The sequence below is a fragment of the Triticum urartu genome, chromosome 7 (assembly GCF_003073215.2).
Source record: "Triticum urartu cultivar G1812 chromosome 7, Tu2.1, whole genome shotgun sequence".
Taxonomy (NCBI): domain Eukaryota; kingdom Viridiplantae; phylum Streptophyta; class Magnoliopsida; order Poales; family Poaceae; genus Triticum; species Triticum urartu.
The window spans coordinates 247,564,788-247,580,235 of NC_053028.1; positions in this window are offsets into that span (position 1 = coordinate 247,564,788).

Genomic DNA, 15,448 nt, shown 5'->3' on the forward strand with positions numbered 1-15,448 from the left:
GGTCTTGTTGTAGGTTACTCCGGGCGCGCTTGACGGTGTCCGGTCGTTTAGTGGCCGGACTAGAGAACTGCCTGGAGAGGCTGCTTTCTACTTCTGCTGCAAGGGCCGCCGTGTGCTCCTCCGTTTGGAGGGAGCGTTCTTTGTTTCCATTGACCGTAATTACTCCTCGAGGGCCTGGCATCTTGAGCTTAAGGTATGGTAGTGCGGTACCGCATTGAACTTGTCGAATGCGGTTCGCCCGAGCAGTGCGTGATAACCACTACGGAACGGGACTATGTCGAAGATTAACTCCTCGCTTCGGAAATTATCCGGAGATCCGAAGACCACTTCAAGTGTGACTGAGCCTGTACAGTTGGCCTCTACACCTGGTATTACGCCTTTAAAGGTCGTTTTGGTGGGCTTAATCCTCGAGGGATCTATGCCCATTTTCCGCACTGTATCCTGGTAAAGCAGGTTCAGGCTGCTGCCGCCGTCCATAAGTGTTGGGGAACGTTGCAGAAAACAAAAAATTTCCTACGGTTTCACCAAGATCCATCTATGAGTTCATCTAGCAACGAGTGATTGGATGCATCTACATACCTTTGTAGAGGGCGAGCGGAAGCGTTCAAAGAACGGGGTTGAGGTAGTCGAACACGACGTGATCCAAATCACCGGAGATCCTAGCACCGAACGGACGGCACCTCCGCGTTCAACACACGTACGGTCAGCATAATGTCTCCTTCTTGATCCAGCAAGAGGGAAGGAGAGGTTGAGGAAGATGGCTCGAGCAGCAACACGACGGTGTGGTGATGGTGGAGCTGTAGTACTCCGTCAGGGCTTCGCCAAGCACTATGGAGGAGGAGGAGGTGTTGGAGAGGGAGAAGGAGGCAACCAAAGGCCTGGATGAAAAGCCCTCCTTCCCCCACTATATATAGGAGGGCCAAGGGGGGGGGGCGGCCCTAGGAGATCCAATCTCCTAGGGGGGGCGGCGGCCAAGGGAGGTTTCCCTCCCCCCCAAGGCACCTAGGAGGTGCCTTCCACTAGTGGGACTCTTCCCTTTTGTGAACCCTAGGTGCATGGGCCTTTTGGGGCTGGTGCCCTTGGCCCATGCAGGCCAAGGCGCACCCCCTATAGCCCATGTGGCCCCCGGGGCAGGTGGCCCCACCCGGTGGACCCCCGGGACCCTTCCGGTGGTCCCGGTACAATACCGATAACCCCGAAACTTGTCCCGATGGCCGAAATAGCACTTCCTATATATAATTCTTTACCTCCGGACCATTCCGGAACTCCTCGTGACGTCCGGGATCTCATCCGGGACTCCGAACAACATTCGGGTTACTGCATATACATATCCCTACAACCCTAGCGTCACCGAACCTTAAGTGTGTAGACCCTACGGGTTCGGGAGACATGTAGACATGACCGAGATCGCTCTCCGGTCAATAACCAACAGCGGGATCTGGATACCCATGTTGGCTCCCACATGCTCCTCGATTATCTCATCGGATGAACCACGATATCGAGGATTCAAGCAACCCCGTATACAATTCCCTTTGTCAATCGGTATGCTACTTGCCCGAGATTCGATCGTCGGTATCCCAATACCTCGTTCAATCTCGTTACCGGCAAGTCACTTTACTCGTACCGTAATGCATGATCCCGTGACCAGACACTTGGTCACTTTGAGCTCATTAATGATGATGCATTACCGAGTGGGCCCAGTGATACCTCTCCGTCATACGGAGTGACAAATCCCAGTCTTGATCCGTGTCAACCCAACAGACACTTTCGGAGATACCCGTAGTCTACCTTTATAGTCACCCAGTTACGTTGTGACGTTTGGTATACCCAAAGCACTCCTACGGTATCCGGGAGTTACACGATCTCATGGTCTAAGGAAAAGATACTTGACATTGGAAAAACTCTAGCAAACGAACTATACGATCTTGTTGCTATGTTTAGGATTGGGTCTTGTCCATCACATCATTCTCCTAATGATGTGATCTCGTTATCAATGACATCCAATGTCCATAGTCAGGAAACCATGACTATCCGTTGATCAACGAGCTAGTCAACTAGAGGCTTACTAGGGACATGTTGGTGTCTATTATCCACACATGTATTACGATTTCCGGATAATACAATTATAGCATGAATAAAGACAATTATCATGAACAAGGAAATATAATAATAATGCTTTTATTATTGCCTCTAGGGCATATTTCCAACAGTCTCCCACTTGCACTAGAGTCAATAATCTAGTTACATTGTGATGAATCGAACACCCATGGAATTCTGGTGTTGATCATGTTTTGCTCTAGGGAGAGGTTTAGTCAACGGATCCGCTACATTCAGGTCCGTATGTACTTTACAAATCTCTATGTCTCCATCTTGAACATTTTCACGAATGGAGTTGAAGCGACGCTTGATGTGCCTTGTCTTCTTGTGAAACATGGGCTCCTTGGCAAGAGCAATAGCTCCAGTGTTGTCACAGAAGAGCTTGATCGGCCCCGACGCATTGGGTATGACTCCTAGGTCGGTGATGAACTCCTTCACCCAAATTGCTTCATGCGCTGCCTCCGAGGCTGCCATGTACTCCGCTTCACATGTAGATCCCGCCACGACGCTCTGCTTGCAACTGCACCAGCTTACTGCCCCACCATTCAAAATATACACGTATCCGGTTTGTGACTTTGAGTCATCCAGATCTGTGTCGAAGCTAGCGTCGACGTAACCCTTTACGACGAGCTCTTCGTCACCTCCATAAACGAGAAACATTTCCTTAGTCCTTTTCAGGTACTTCAGGATATTCTTGACCGCTGTCCAGTGTTCCTTGCCGGGATTACTTTGGTACCTTCCTACCAAACTTACGGCAAGGTTTACATCAGGTCTGGTACACAGCATGGCATACATAATAGACCCTATGGCTGAGGCATAGGGGATGACACTCATCTCTCCTATATCTTCTGCCGTGGTCGGACATTGAGCTGAGCTCAATTTCACACCTTGTAATACAGGCAAGAACCCCTTCTTAGACTGATCCATATTGAACTTCTTCAATATCTTATCAAGGTATGTGCTTTGTGAAAGACCTATGAGGCGTCTTGATCTATCTCTGTAGATCTTGATGCCTAATATATAAGCAGCTTCTCCAAGGTCCTTCATTGAAAAACTCTTATTCAAGTAGGCCTTGATGCTGTCCAAGAGTTCTATATCATTTCCCATCAAAAGTATGTCATCTACATATAATATGAGAAATGCTACAGAGATCCCACTCACTTTCTTGTAAACGCAGGCTCCTCCATAAGTCTGCGTAAACCCAAATGCTTTGATCATCTCATCAAAGCGAATGTTCCAACTCCGAGATGCTTGCACCAGCCCATAAATCGAGCGTTGGAGCTTGCACACCTTGTCAGCATTCTTAGGATCGACAAAACCTTCCGGCTGCATCATATACAATTCTTCCTTAAGGAAACCATTAAGGAATGCCGTTTTGACGTCCATTTGCCATATCTCATAATCGTAGAATGCGGTAATTGCTAACATGATTCGGACGGACGTTAGCTTCGCTACCGGTGAGAAAGTCTCATCGTAGTCAACCCCTTGAACTTGTCGATAACCCTTAGCGACAAGCCGAGCTTTATAGATGGTCACATTACCATCCGCGTCTGTCTTCTTCTTAAAGATCCATTTATTTTCTATGGCTCGCCGTTCAACGGGCAAGTCAATCAAAGTCCATATTTCGTTTTCATACATGGATCCTATCTCGGATTTCATGGCTTCTAGCCATTTGTCGGAATCCGAGCCCGCCATCGCTTCTTCATAGTTCGAAGGTTCACCGTTGTCCAACAACATGATTTCCAAGACAGGGTTGCCGCACCACTCTGGTGCGGAACGTGTCCTTGTGGACCTTCGAATTTCAGTAGGAGCTTGATCAGAAGTATCTTGATCATCATCAATATCTTCCTCTCTAGTTGGTGCAGGCACCTCAGGAACATTTTCTTGAGTTGTGCCATTTTCCGGTTCAAGAGGTAATACTTCATCAAGTTCTACTTTCCTCCCACTTACTTCTTACGAGAGAAACTCTTTTTCTAGAAAGGACCCATTCTTGGCAACAAAGATCTTGCCTTCGGATCTGAGGTAGAAGGTATACCCAATAGTTTCTTTAGGGTATCCTATGAAGACGCATTTTTCCGACTTCGGTTCGAGCTTTTCAGGTTGAAGTTTCCTGACATAAGCATCGCATCCCCAAACTTTTAGAAATGACAGCTTAGGTTTCTTCCCAAACCATAATTCAAACGGTGTCGTCTCAACGGATTTCGACGGAGCCCTATTTAAAGTGAATCCGGCAGTCTCTAAAGCATACCCCCAAAAGGATAGCGGTAAATCGGCAAGAGACATCATAGATCGCACCATATCCAATAGAGTGCGATTACGACGTTCGGACACACCATTACGCTGAGGTGTTCTAGGCGGCGTGAGCTGTGAAACTATTCCACATTTTCTTAAGTGTGTGCCAAACTCGTGACTCAAGTATTCTCCTCCACGATCTGATCGTAGGAACTTGATTTTCCTGTCACGTTGATTCTCAACCTCACTCTGAAATTCCTTGAACTTTTCAAAGGTTTCAGACTTGTGTTTCATTAAGTAGACATACCCATATCTACTTAAGTCATCAGTGAGGGTGAGAACATAACGATAGCCACCGCGAGCCTCAACACTCATTGGACCGCACACATCAGTATGTATGATTTCCAATAAGTTGGTTGCTCGCTCCATTGTTCCTGAGAACGGAGTCTTGGTCATTTTACCCATGAGGCATGGTTCGCACGTGTCAAATGATTCATAATCAAGAGACTCTAAAAGTCCATCTGCATGGAGCTTCTTCATGCGTTTGACACCTATGTGACCAAGGCGGCAGTGCCACAAGTATGTGGGACTATCATTATCAACCTTACATGTTTTGGTACTCACACTATGAATATGTGTAGCATTACGCTCGAGATTCATTAAGAATAAACCATTCACCATAGGAGCATGACCATAAAACATATCTCTCATATAAATAGAACAACCATTATTCTCGGATTTAAATGAGTAGCCATCTCGAATTAAACGAGATCCCGATACAATGTTCATGCTCAAAGCTGGCACTAAATAACAATTATTAAGGTTTAAAACTAATCCCGAAGGTAAATGTAGAGGTAGCGTGCCGACCGCGATCACATTGACCTTGGAACCATTCCCGACACGCATCGTCACCTCGTCCTTTGCCAGTCTCCGCTTATTCCGCAGCCCCTGCTTTGAGTTACAAATGTGAGCAACTGCACCGGTATCAAATACCTAGGAGCTACTATGGGTACTAGTAAGGTACACATCAATTACATGTATATCATATATACCTTTTGTTTTGCCGGCCTTCTTGTCCGATAAGTATTTGGGGCAGTTCCGCTTCCAGTGACCACTTCCCTTGCAATAAAAGCACTCAGTCTCGGGCTTGGGTCCATTCTTTGGCTTCTTCCCGGCAGCTTGCTTACCGGGCGCGGCAACTCCCTTGCCGTCCTTCTTGAAGTTCTTTTTACCCTTGCCCTTCTTGAACTTAGTGGTTTTATTGACCATCAACACTTGATGTTCCTTCTTGACTTCTACCTCTGCTGATTTCAGCATAGCAAATACTTCAGGAATGGTCTTTTCCATCCCCTGCATATTGAAGTTCATCACAAAGCTCTTGTAGCTCGGTGGAAGTGACTGGAGGATTCTGTCAATGACCGCATCATCCGGGAGATTAACTCCCAGCTGAGTCAAGCGGTTATGTAACCCAGACATAGTGAGTATGTGCTCACTGACAGAACTATTTTCCTCCATCTTACAGCTGAAGAATTTGTCGGAGACTTCATATCTCTCGACCCGGGCATGAGCTTGGAAAACCATTTTCAGCTCTTCGAACATCTCATATGCTCCATGTCTCTCAAAACGCTTTTGGAGCCCCGGCTCTAGGCTGTAAAGCATGCCGCACTGAACGAGGGAGTAGTCATCGGTATGTGCCTGCCAAGCGTTCATAACATCTTGTTCTGCAGGGAGAACAGGTGCGTCACCCAGCGGTGCTAGTAGGACATAATCTTTCTTGGCAGCTATGAGGATGATCCTCAGGTTCCGGACCCAGTCCATATAGTTGTTGCCATCGTCTTTCAGCTTGGTTTTCTCTAGGAACGCGTTGAAGTTGAGGACTACGTTGGCCATTTGATCTAAAAGACATATTGTAAAGATTTTTAGACTAAGTTCATGATAATTAAGTTCATCTAATCAAATTATTCAATGAACTCCCACTTAGAAAGACATCCCTCTTCTAGTCATCTAAGTATAACATGATCCGAATCAACTAGGCCGTTTCCGATCATCACGTGAGACGGACTAGTCAACTTTGGTGAACATCTTCATGTTGATCGTATCTTCTATACGACTCATGCTCGACCTTTCGGTCTTCTGTGTTCCGAGGCCATGTCTATACACATGCTAGGCTCTTCAAGTCAACCTAAGTGTTTGCATGTGTAAATCTGTCTTACACCCATTGTATGTGAGCGTTTGAATCAAACACCCGATCATCACGTGGTGCATTGAAACAACGAACTGTCGCAATGGTGCACAGTTAGGGGGAACACTTTCTTGAAATTATTATGAGGGATCATCTTATTTACTACCGTCGTTCTAAGTAAACAAGATGCAAAACATGATAAACATCAAATGCAATCAAATAATAATAGTGACATGATATGGCCAATATCACATAGCTCCTTCGATCTCCATCTTGGGGCTCCATGATCATCTTGTCACCGGCTTGACACCATGATCTCCATCATCATGATCCCCATCATCGTGTCTCCATGAAGTTGCTCGCCAACTATTACTTCTACTACTATGGCTAACGCGTTTAGCAATAAAGTAAAGTAATTTACATGGCGTTTCTCAATGACACGCAGGTCATACAAAAAATAAAGACAACTCCTATGGCTCCTGCCGGTTGTCATACTCATCGACATGCAAGTCTTGATTCCTATTACAATAGCATGAACAACTCATACATCACAACTTTGGCCATATCATATCACAAAGCACTTGCTGCAAAAATAAGTTAGACGTCCTCTAATTGTTGTTGCAAGTTTTACGTGGCTGAAGTAGGGTTCTAGCAAGAACGTTTTCTTACCTACGTGAAACCCACAACGTGATTTGTCAACTTCTATTTACCCTTCATAAGGACCCTTTTCATCAAATCCGCTCCAACTAAAGTGGGAGAGACAGACACCCGCCAGCCACCTTATGCAACTTGTGCATGTTAGTCGGTGGAACCGGTCTCACGTAAGCGTACGTGTAAGGTTGGTCCGGGCCGCTTCATCCCACAATACCATTGAAGCAAGATAAGACTAGTAATGGCAAGAAAGTTGACAACATCTACGCCCACAACAAATTGTGTTCTACTCGCGCAAGAAGAACTACGCATAGACCTAGCTCTGATACCACTGTTGGGGAACGTTGTAGAAAACAAAAATTTTCCTACGGTTTCACCAAGATCCATCTATGAGTTCATCTAGCAACGAGTGATTGGATGCATCTACATACCTTTGTAGATCGCGAGCGGAAGCGTTCAAAGAACGGGGTTGAGGTAGTCGAACACGACGTGATCCAAATCACCGGAGATCCTAGCACTGAACGGACGGCACCTCCGCGTTCAACACACGTATGGTCAGCGTAACGTCTCCTTCTTCTTGATCCAGCAAGAGGGAAGGAGAGGTTGAGGAAGATGGCTCCAGCAGCAACACGACGGTGTGGTGATGGTGGAGCTGCAGTACTCCGTCAGGGCTTCGCCAAGCACTATGGAGGAGGAGGAGGTGTTGGAGAGGGAGAAGGAGGCAACCAAAGGCCTGGATGAAAAGCCCTCCTTCCCCCACTATATATAGGAGGGCCAAGGGGGGGGCGGCCAAGGGAGGTTTCCCTTCGCCCCAAGGCACCTAGGAGGTGCCTTCCACTAGTGGGACTCTTCCCTTTTGTGAACTCTAGGTGCATGGGCCTTTTGGGGCTGGTGCCCTTGGCCCATGCAGGCCAAGGCGCACCCCCTACAGCCCATGTGGCCCCCGGGGCAGGTGGCCCCACCCGGTGGACCCCCGGGACCCTTCCGGTGGTCCCGGTACAATACCGATAACCCCGAAACTTGTCCCGATGGCCGAAATAGCACTTCCTATATATAATTCTTTACCTCCGGACCATTTTGGAACTCCTCGTGACGTCCGGGATCTCATCCGGGACTCCAAACAACATTTGGGTTACTGCATATACATATCCCTACAACCCTAACGTCACCGAACCTTAAGTGTGTAGACCCTACAGGTTCGGGAGACATGTAGACATGACCGAGATCGCTCTCCGGTCAATAACCAACAGCGGGATCTGGATACCCATGTTGGCTCCCACATGCTCCTCGATGATCTCATCGGATGAACCACAATGTCGAGGATTCAAGCAACCCCGTATACAATTCCCTTTGTCAATCGGTATGCTACTTGCCCGAGATTCGATCGTCGGTATCCCAATACCTCGTTCAATCTCGTTATCGGCAAGTCACTTTACTCGTACCGTAATGCATGATCCCGTGACCAGACACTTGGTCACTTTGAGCTCATAATGATGATGCATTACCGAGTGGGCCCAGTGATACCTCTCCGTCATACGGAGTGACAAATCCCAGTCTTGATCCGTGTCAACCCAACAGACACTTTCGGAGATACCCGTAGTCTACCTTTATAGTCACCCAGTTACGTTGTGACGTTTGGTATACCCAAAGCACTCCTATGGTATCTGGGAGTTACATGATCTCATGGTCTAAGGAAAAGATACTTGACATTGGAAAACTCTAGCAAACGAACTATACGATCTTATGCTATGTTTAGGATTGGGTCTTGTCCATCACATCATTCTCCTAATGATGTGATCTCGTTATCAATGACATCCAATGTCCATAGTCAGGAAACCATGACTATCTGTTGATCAACGAGCTAGTCAACTAGAGGCTTACTAGGGACATGTTGGTGTCTATTATCCACACATGTATTACGATTTCCGGATAATACAATTATAGCATGAATAAAGACAATTATCATGAACAAGGAAATACAATAATAATGCTTTTATTATTGCCTCTAGGGCATATTTCCAACAATAAGGACTCTAGTGAGATGAAATCCATCAATAATTGGGTCTAGAACCAATGCGGCGAATCCGCCATGACGGATGCTTGTGGGATGGTCCCTTCGATCAAAAGTGATCGGGCAGGAGGACCATGGGTTGAACTTTGGGGCGACTGGCTCCACCGCGTAAACGTCCCTTAACGTGCGCTTCCGCTCCCTTTTGGGGACGTGGGTTGCGTATATCATGTTCACCGTCCGCACTTGTGGGGGAAAACCCTTCTGTCCATTGTTGTTCGGCGGCCAGGGCTCCTCGCCATCATCGCTATGCAGCCCCTTGTCTTCATTTTCGGTGTTTAACTTGCCTGCCTGCTTGAACACCCAACAATCCCTGTTGGTGTGATTGGTCGGCTTTTTGGGGGTGCCATGTATCTGGCACAAGCGGTCGAGTATTCGGTCCAAACTGGACGGGCCCCTAGGATTCCTTTTGAATGCCTTTTTCCACTGACCGGATTTAGAGCCTCTGAATCCGGCATTCACTGTCGTATGCTCAGCATTGTCGCCGTTAATGCGGCGCTTCTGCTTGTTGCGACGCGACCTGCCACTGCTATCCCTGGTGTCCGAGTTAGCAGGGTGCTTGGTCATGTTGTTGCTACGAGCAAGCCAGCTGTCTTCTCCCGCGCAAAAGCGGGTCATGAGTGTCGTGAGTGCTGCCATAGATTTTGGCTTTTCCTGTCCAAGGTGCCGGGCCAGCCACTCGTCACGGATATTGTGCTTGAAGGATGCTAGGGCCTCAGCGTCCGGACAGTCGACTATTTGATTTTTCTTTGTTAGGAACCATGTCCAGAATTGCCTGGCCGATTCCTCTGGCTGCTGAATTACGTGACTTACGTCATCGGCGTCTGGGGGTCGCACATAAGTGCCCTGGAAATTGTCGAGGAATGCGGCTTCCAGGTCCTCCCAACAACTGATTGATCCTGTTGGCAAGCTGTTAAGCCAATGCCGAGCTAGTCCTTTAAGCTTGAGTGGGAGGTATTTGATGGCGTGGAAATCGTTGCCGCGGGCCATGTGGATATGAAGGAGATAGTCCTCGATCCATACCGCAGGATCTGTTGTGCCATCATATGATTCGATGTTTACGGGTTTGAAACCCTCGGGGATTTTATGATCCATTATTTCATCTGTGAAGCATAGTGGGTGTGCGGCGCCTCTGTACTGGGTTATATCACGACGTAGCTCCAATGAGCTTTGTCTACTGTGTTCGACCCTGCCGAATTTGTGGCCAGCGTGACGGTTACTGTCTCGAGCCGTGGGGCGCCCACGCGATCCGTATATCGATCTTGTTTGCCTTGCCTTGTCCTCCAGCATATCTCATAAGTCTGGCGCATATTCTCGTGCCTTGGTGCGGGGTGCGGCTTGAGTGGAGGGCCGAGAGGCATCTCTGTCGCGGCCACAAGGTGGCTGGTCGGCCGCATCAAGTGCTTCCTCCTCTAATCGTGGTAGCAACATGCGCTTTGGGTAGCTCTTGGAGGGGCGTTCGAGTTTATGCTCCTCGGCCACAAGGACTTCAGTCCATCTGTCGACTAGCAAATCTTGATCAGCTCTAAGCTGTTGCTGTTTTTTCTTGAGGCTTCTTGCCGTGACCATAAGCCTGCGTTGAAAACGCTCTTGCTCGACGGGATCCTCTGGCACGACGAATTCGTCATCGTCGAGGCTTGCCTCGTCTTCGGAGGGAGGCATATAATTATCGTCCTCGACCTCTATGTCAGCCGCTCTCTCCTGAGGGCTGGTTTCTCCATCCTCCTATGCTAAATCTTGCTGGAGGGGGTTTTCTTCGGCACTTTTCGGAGTATTATTATCTCCCGTGCTGGAATCGCCGCATTTGTTTTGGCGGGATTTTGAGCGGCGCTGCTGACGCTGGCGCTTAGGCTGTTTCTTGGAGGGGTCATCCTCCGTTGTTCCATCGCCATGTCCTTTTTTGGAGTGTCCACCATGTATATGTCATATGATGAGGTGGCTTTCCAGGGCCTAGTAGGCGCTGGTTCTTCATCATCTCCTCCATCGACGTCCATACCGTCGATGTCTTCGGAGTCGAAGTCGAGCATGTCGGTTAAATCATCGACAGTGGCTACAAAGTGGGTGGTGGGTGGGCTTTGAATTTCTTCATCGTCCGTACCCCAACCTTGCTGACCGTAGTCCGGCCAGGGCTCTCCTGACAAAGAGAGAGACTTCGGTGTCTTCAGAATATTGCCGAAAGGCGAGTGCTGAAAGATGTCCGCGATAGTAAACTCCATGATCGGTGCCCAATCAGATTCGATCGGCAGGGGCGCGGAGGGTTCGGAGTTCGGAGAGGAGTCCGACTCCTTGGAGTCACGAGTCTCGCAGAGTGCGGGGCTGGTGTTTGGCTCAATCGCCGTTGGGATCGCAGTCCCCGAGGTGGCGTCCAACCGCCCATCCTCGATTGGTGCAGTTGGCTCCGAATTAAGGGTCGAAGCCGATGCGGGTGCGGCCTCCAGGGAACTGTTCGGCGGCAGAGCTAGATCATGCTCGTCGGGACAGTGCGGCGTGCTCGGTAGTGGCTCGAATCCATCGAAGATCAAGTCCCCGCGTATGTTAGCCGTGTAGTTTAAACTTCCAAATCTGACCTGACGGCCAGGGGCGTAGCTTTCGATCTGCTCCAGATGGACAAGTGAATTGTCCTGCAGTGCGAAGCCGCCGAAGACGAAGATCTGTCCGGGGAGGAAGGTCTCACACTGGACTGCATCGCTATTGATGATCATAGGAGCCATCGAGCCTGACGGCGACGACATAGAGGAACTCTCAACGAAAGCACCAATGTCAGTGTCAAAACCGGCGGATCTCGGGTAGGGGGTCCCGAACTGTGCGTCTAGGCCGGATGGTAACAGGAGGCAAGGGACACGAAGTTTTACCCAGGTTCGGGCCCTCTCGATGGAGGTAAAACCCTACGTCCTACTTGATTAATATTGATGATATGGGTAGTACAAGAGTAGATCTACCATGAGATCGGAGAGGCTAAACCCTAGAAGCTAGCCTATGGTATGATTGTTGTTGTCTATGTTGTCCTACGGACTAAAACCCTCCGGTTTATATAGACACCAGAGAGGGTTAGGGTTACACAAAGTCGGTTACAATGGTAGGAGATCTGATTATCCGTATCGCCAAGCTTGCCTTCCAAGCCAAGGAAAGTCCCTTCCGGACACGGGACGAAGTCTTCAATCTTGTATCTTCATAGTCCAGGAGTCCGGCTGAAGGTATATTCTGGCTATCCAAACACCCCCTAATCCAGGACTCCCTCAGAGATGCATAGCAATGAGAGGGGGAGAGTGTGTCCACGTACCCTCGTAGGATGAAAGCGGATGCTTTAGTTCAACGCGGTTGATGTAGTCGAACGTCTTCTCGATTCAACCGACCAAGTACCGAACATATGGCACCTCCGAGTTCTGCACACGTTCAGGTTGATGACGTCCCTCGAACTCTTGATCCTGCAAAGTGTCAAGGGAGAGTTTCGTCAGCACGACGGCATGGTGACGGTGATGGTGAAGTGATCCGCATAGGGCTTCACCTAAGCACTACGACAAATATGACCGGAGGAGTAAACGTTGGAGGGGGGTGCCGCTCATGGCTAGGAACAATTGTTGTGTGTTGGAGGCACCCCCCTGCTACCTCTTGAGCATGCGTTGGTTTTCCCTGGAAGAGGAAAGGGTGATGCAGCAAAGTAGCGTAAGTATTTCCCTCAGTTTTTGAGAACCAAGATATCAATCCAGTCGGAGACTACACACAAATCGCCTAGTACCTGCACAAACAAATAAGAACCTTGCAACCAACACGATAAAGGGGTTGTCAATCCCTTCACGGCCACTTGCAAAAGTGAGATCTGATAAAGATAATAAGATAATTATTTTTGGTATTTTTGTATAGATTGGAAAGTAAAGATTGCAAAATAAATAGTAAACTAGAATTGTAGATTGGAAACTTATATGATGTAAAGTAGACCCGGGGGCCATAGTTTTCACTAGTGGCTTCTCTCAAGATAGCATATATTATGGTGGGTGAACAAATTACTGCCGAGCAATTGATAGAAAAGTGCATAGTCATGAGAATATCTAGGCATGATCATAAACATAGGCATCACGTCCATGTCAAGTAGACCGAAATGATTCTGCATCTACTACTATTACTCCACACATCGACCGCTATCCAGCATGCATCTAGAGTATTAAGTTCATAAGAACAGAGTAACGCATTAGGCAAGATGACATGATGTAGAGGGATAAACTCAAGCAATATGATATAAACCCCATCTTGTTATCCTCGATGGAAACAATAAAATACGTGTCGGTTCCCTTTCTGTCACTAGGATCGAGCACCGCAAGATTGAACCCAAAGCTAAGAACTTCTCCCATTGCAAGAAAGATCAATCTAGTAGGCCAAACCAAACTGATAATTCGAAGAGACTTGCAAAGATATCAAATCATGCATATAAGAATTTAGAGAAGAATCAAATATTGTTCATAGATAAACTTGATCATAATGTCGGCATCCTGGGAATGGGGGTCCCCAGACTTGCCTGCCTACGGCCCACAACGTGGCTCCACCAGCGGCCCTGTACGGCCCATCTTCACCAGCAAACACTCAAGACCCACACGAGTGGCCAAGCCTCGCGAGGCGGATGACGCAAGACGTCCTCAGGGGCGGCCTCACTAGGCTGTCTCGTGAGGGGCGGAGAGATCAAGGCAAGGGACACCTCGCGAGGTTCTTGTGACGCAAGCCATGACGACTAGAGCCAGGCGGGCGCCAGCGCGCGCAGTGTCCTCGTTTCCTCTTTGGTGCTAAAGAGGCAAGCGCAGATGAGGAGTCCCGAGGCATCAGGCAAAGGTTTCCATATCGGTGCAACAAGACCAAGACCAGCAAGACGGCAGGGCGGAGGTCACCGTGGAGCCCAAGACGGCGTCACCACCAGAGCCTTTGGCAGGCAAATACTACTTTTGTCAGGATGACTTGTATTAGTTGTCTCCCTTCGAATTTGGCCATTGTGGGATCCCTTCCCGCTCAATATTTGGGAAGAGGACCGGGGCCTCTATAAATAGGACTAGCCACCACCATAAAGGGGAGAGGGGACCGGAGCCATTCCATCCATAGCCTCGCACAAGTTCACCAAGCACAAGAACACCTCTCCTCAGGAGGTTGTTCTTCCCTTGTAACTGTTTATCCACAGCCCAAGAGGAAATCCACCACACCACACTGGAGTAGGGTATTACACCACATCGGTGGCCCGAACCAGTATAAACTCTTGTTTCTCATGTTCTTTGGGTTCGTTGAGCTAGGCCATGAGATCATGGTGTGTGCGAGCTAGAGGGCGGAGAGATCTTCGTGCGCATCCCAGTGTTCGAACCTCAAGGGTTTCGCCGGAACCTGAAATCCAACATTTGGTGCGCCAGGTAGGGGTGCGTCGGAGCTTCTCTTCCGCCAGTTGATCTGCCGACACTCCGCGGTTTCGATGTCCGGCGACCCTGAGGACCAGCGCCAACCGTTGGGCGGCGTCGTCCGCCCATGAAGACCTCAACCCTGCGCCACAGGCGGCATGCGCACCGCCAAACGCTGCGGGGCGCGGGCGGCACGGTCAAACGCCATCCACCCTTACTCCACAACAAGCGCGGGCAGCTGCAAGGGCCTCAAGCCACGCTGTGGCCACAGCGCCGCACACTCGACGGGAACAAGAAAACATGAGGGTCGCGCTCACGGTGGCTCGGGAGCTACTACGATACCGGCTGATGGAGAGCGGTCGGGATGCATTGCTGGAGCGCGTCATCGAGCTACTGGATGCGGTGGCCTCGGGAGCACCGCCCTTTTGCTCCCTTCTTATGACTCAGGCCGTGGCCGGATCGCATGGCGGGCCTCGCCGCACCCGCGTGCCCCCAGGTGCACCAGGAGGCTGCATCGACACTAGCGCGACCAGCAACACCGGACGCCCAATCGCACCCGCACCACCTCCGATGAGCGCGGGCATGAGCGTTGCCACCCGCGGCCCCAGCGGAGTGCCGCCCTACCATCCTCAAGGTGGCGCGCTGGGCCTGGCAACGTGAAGCGTGGGGCACTTCGGCAAGGTCTTCGGGGCGACGGCCTCGGAGGCCTATGTCGGCGTTCTAGGAACGGGGGTCCCCAGACTTGCCTGCCTGCGGCCTGCGGCGTGGCTCAAAGGGGGGCCCAGCGCGGCCCATCTTCACCAACACAAACCCAAGACCCTCGCGAGGGGCCAAGCCTGGTGGGGTGGATGA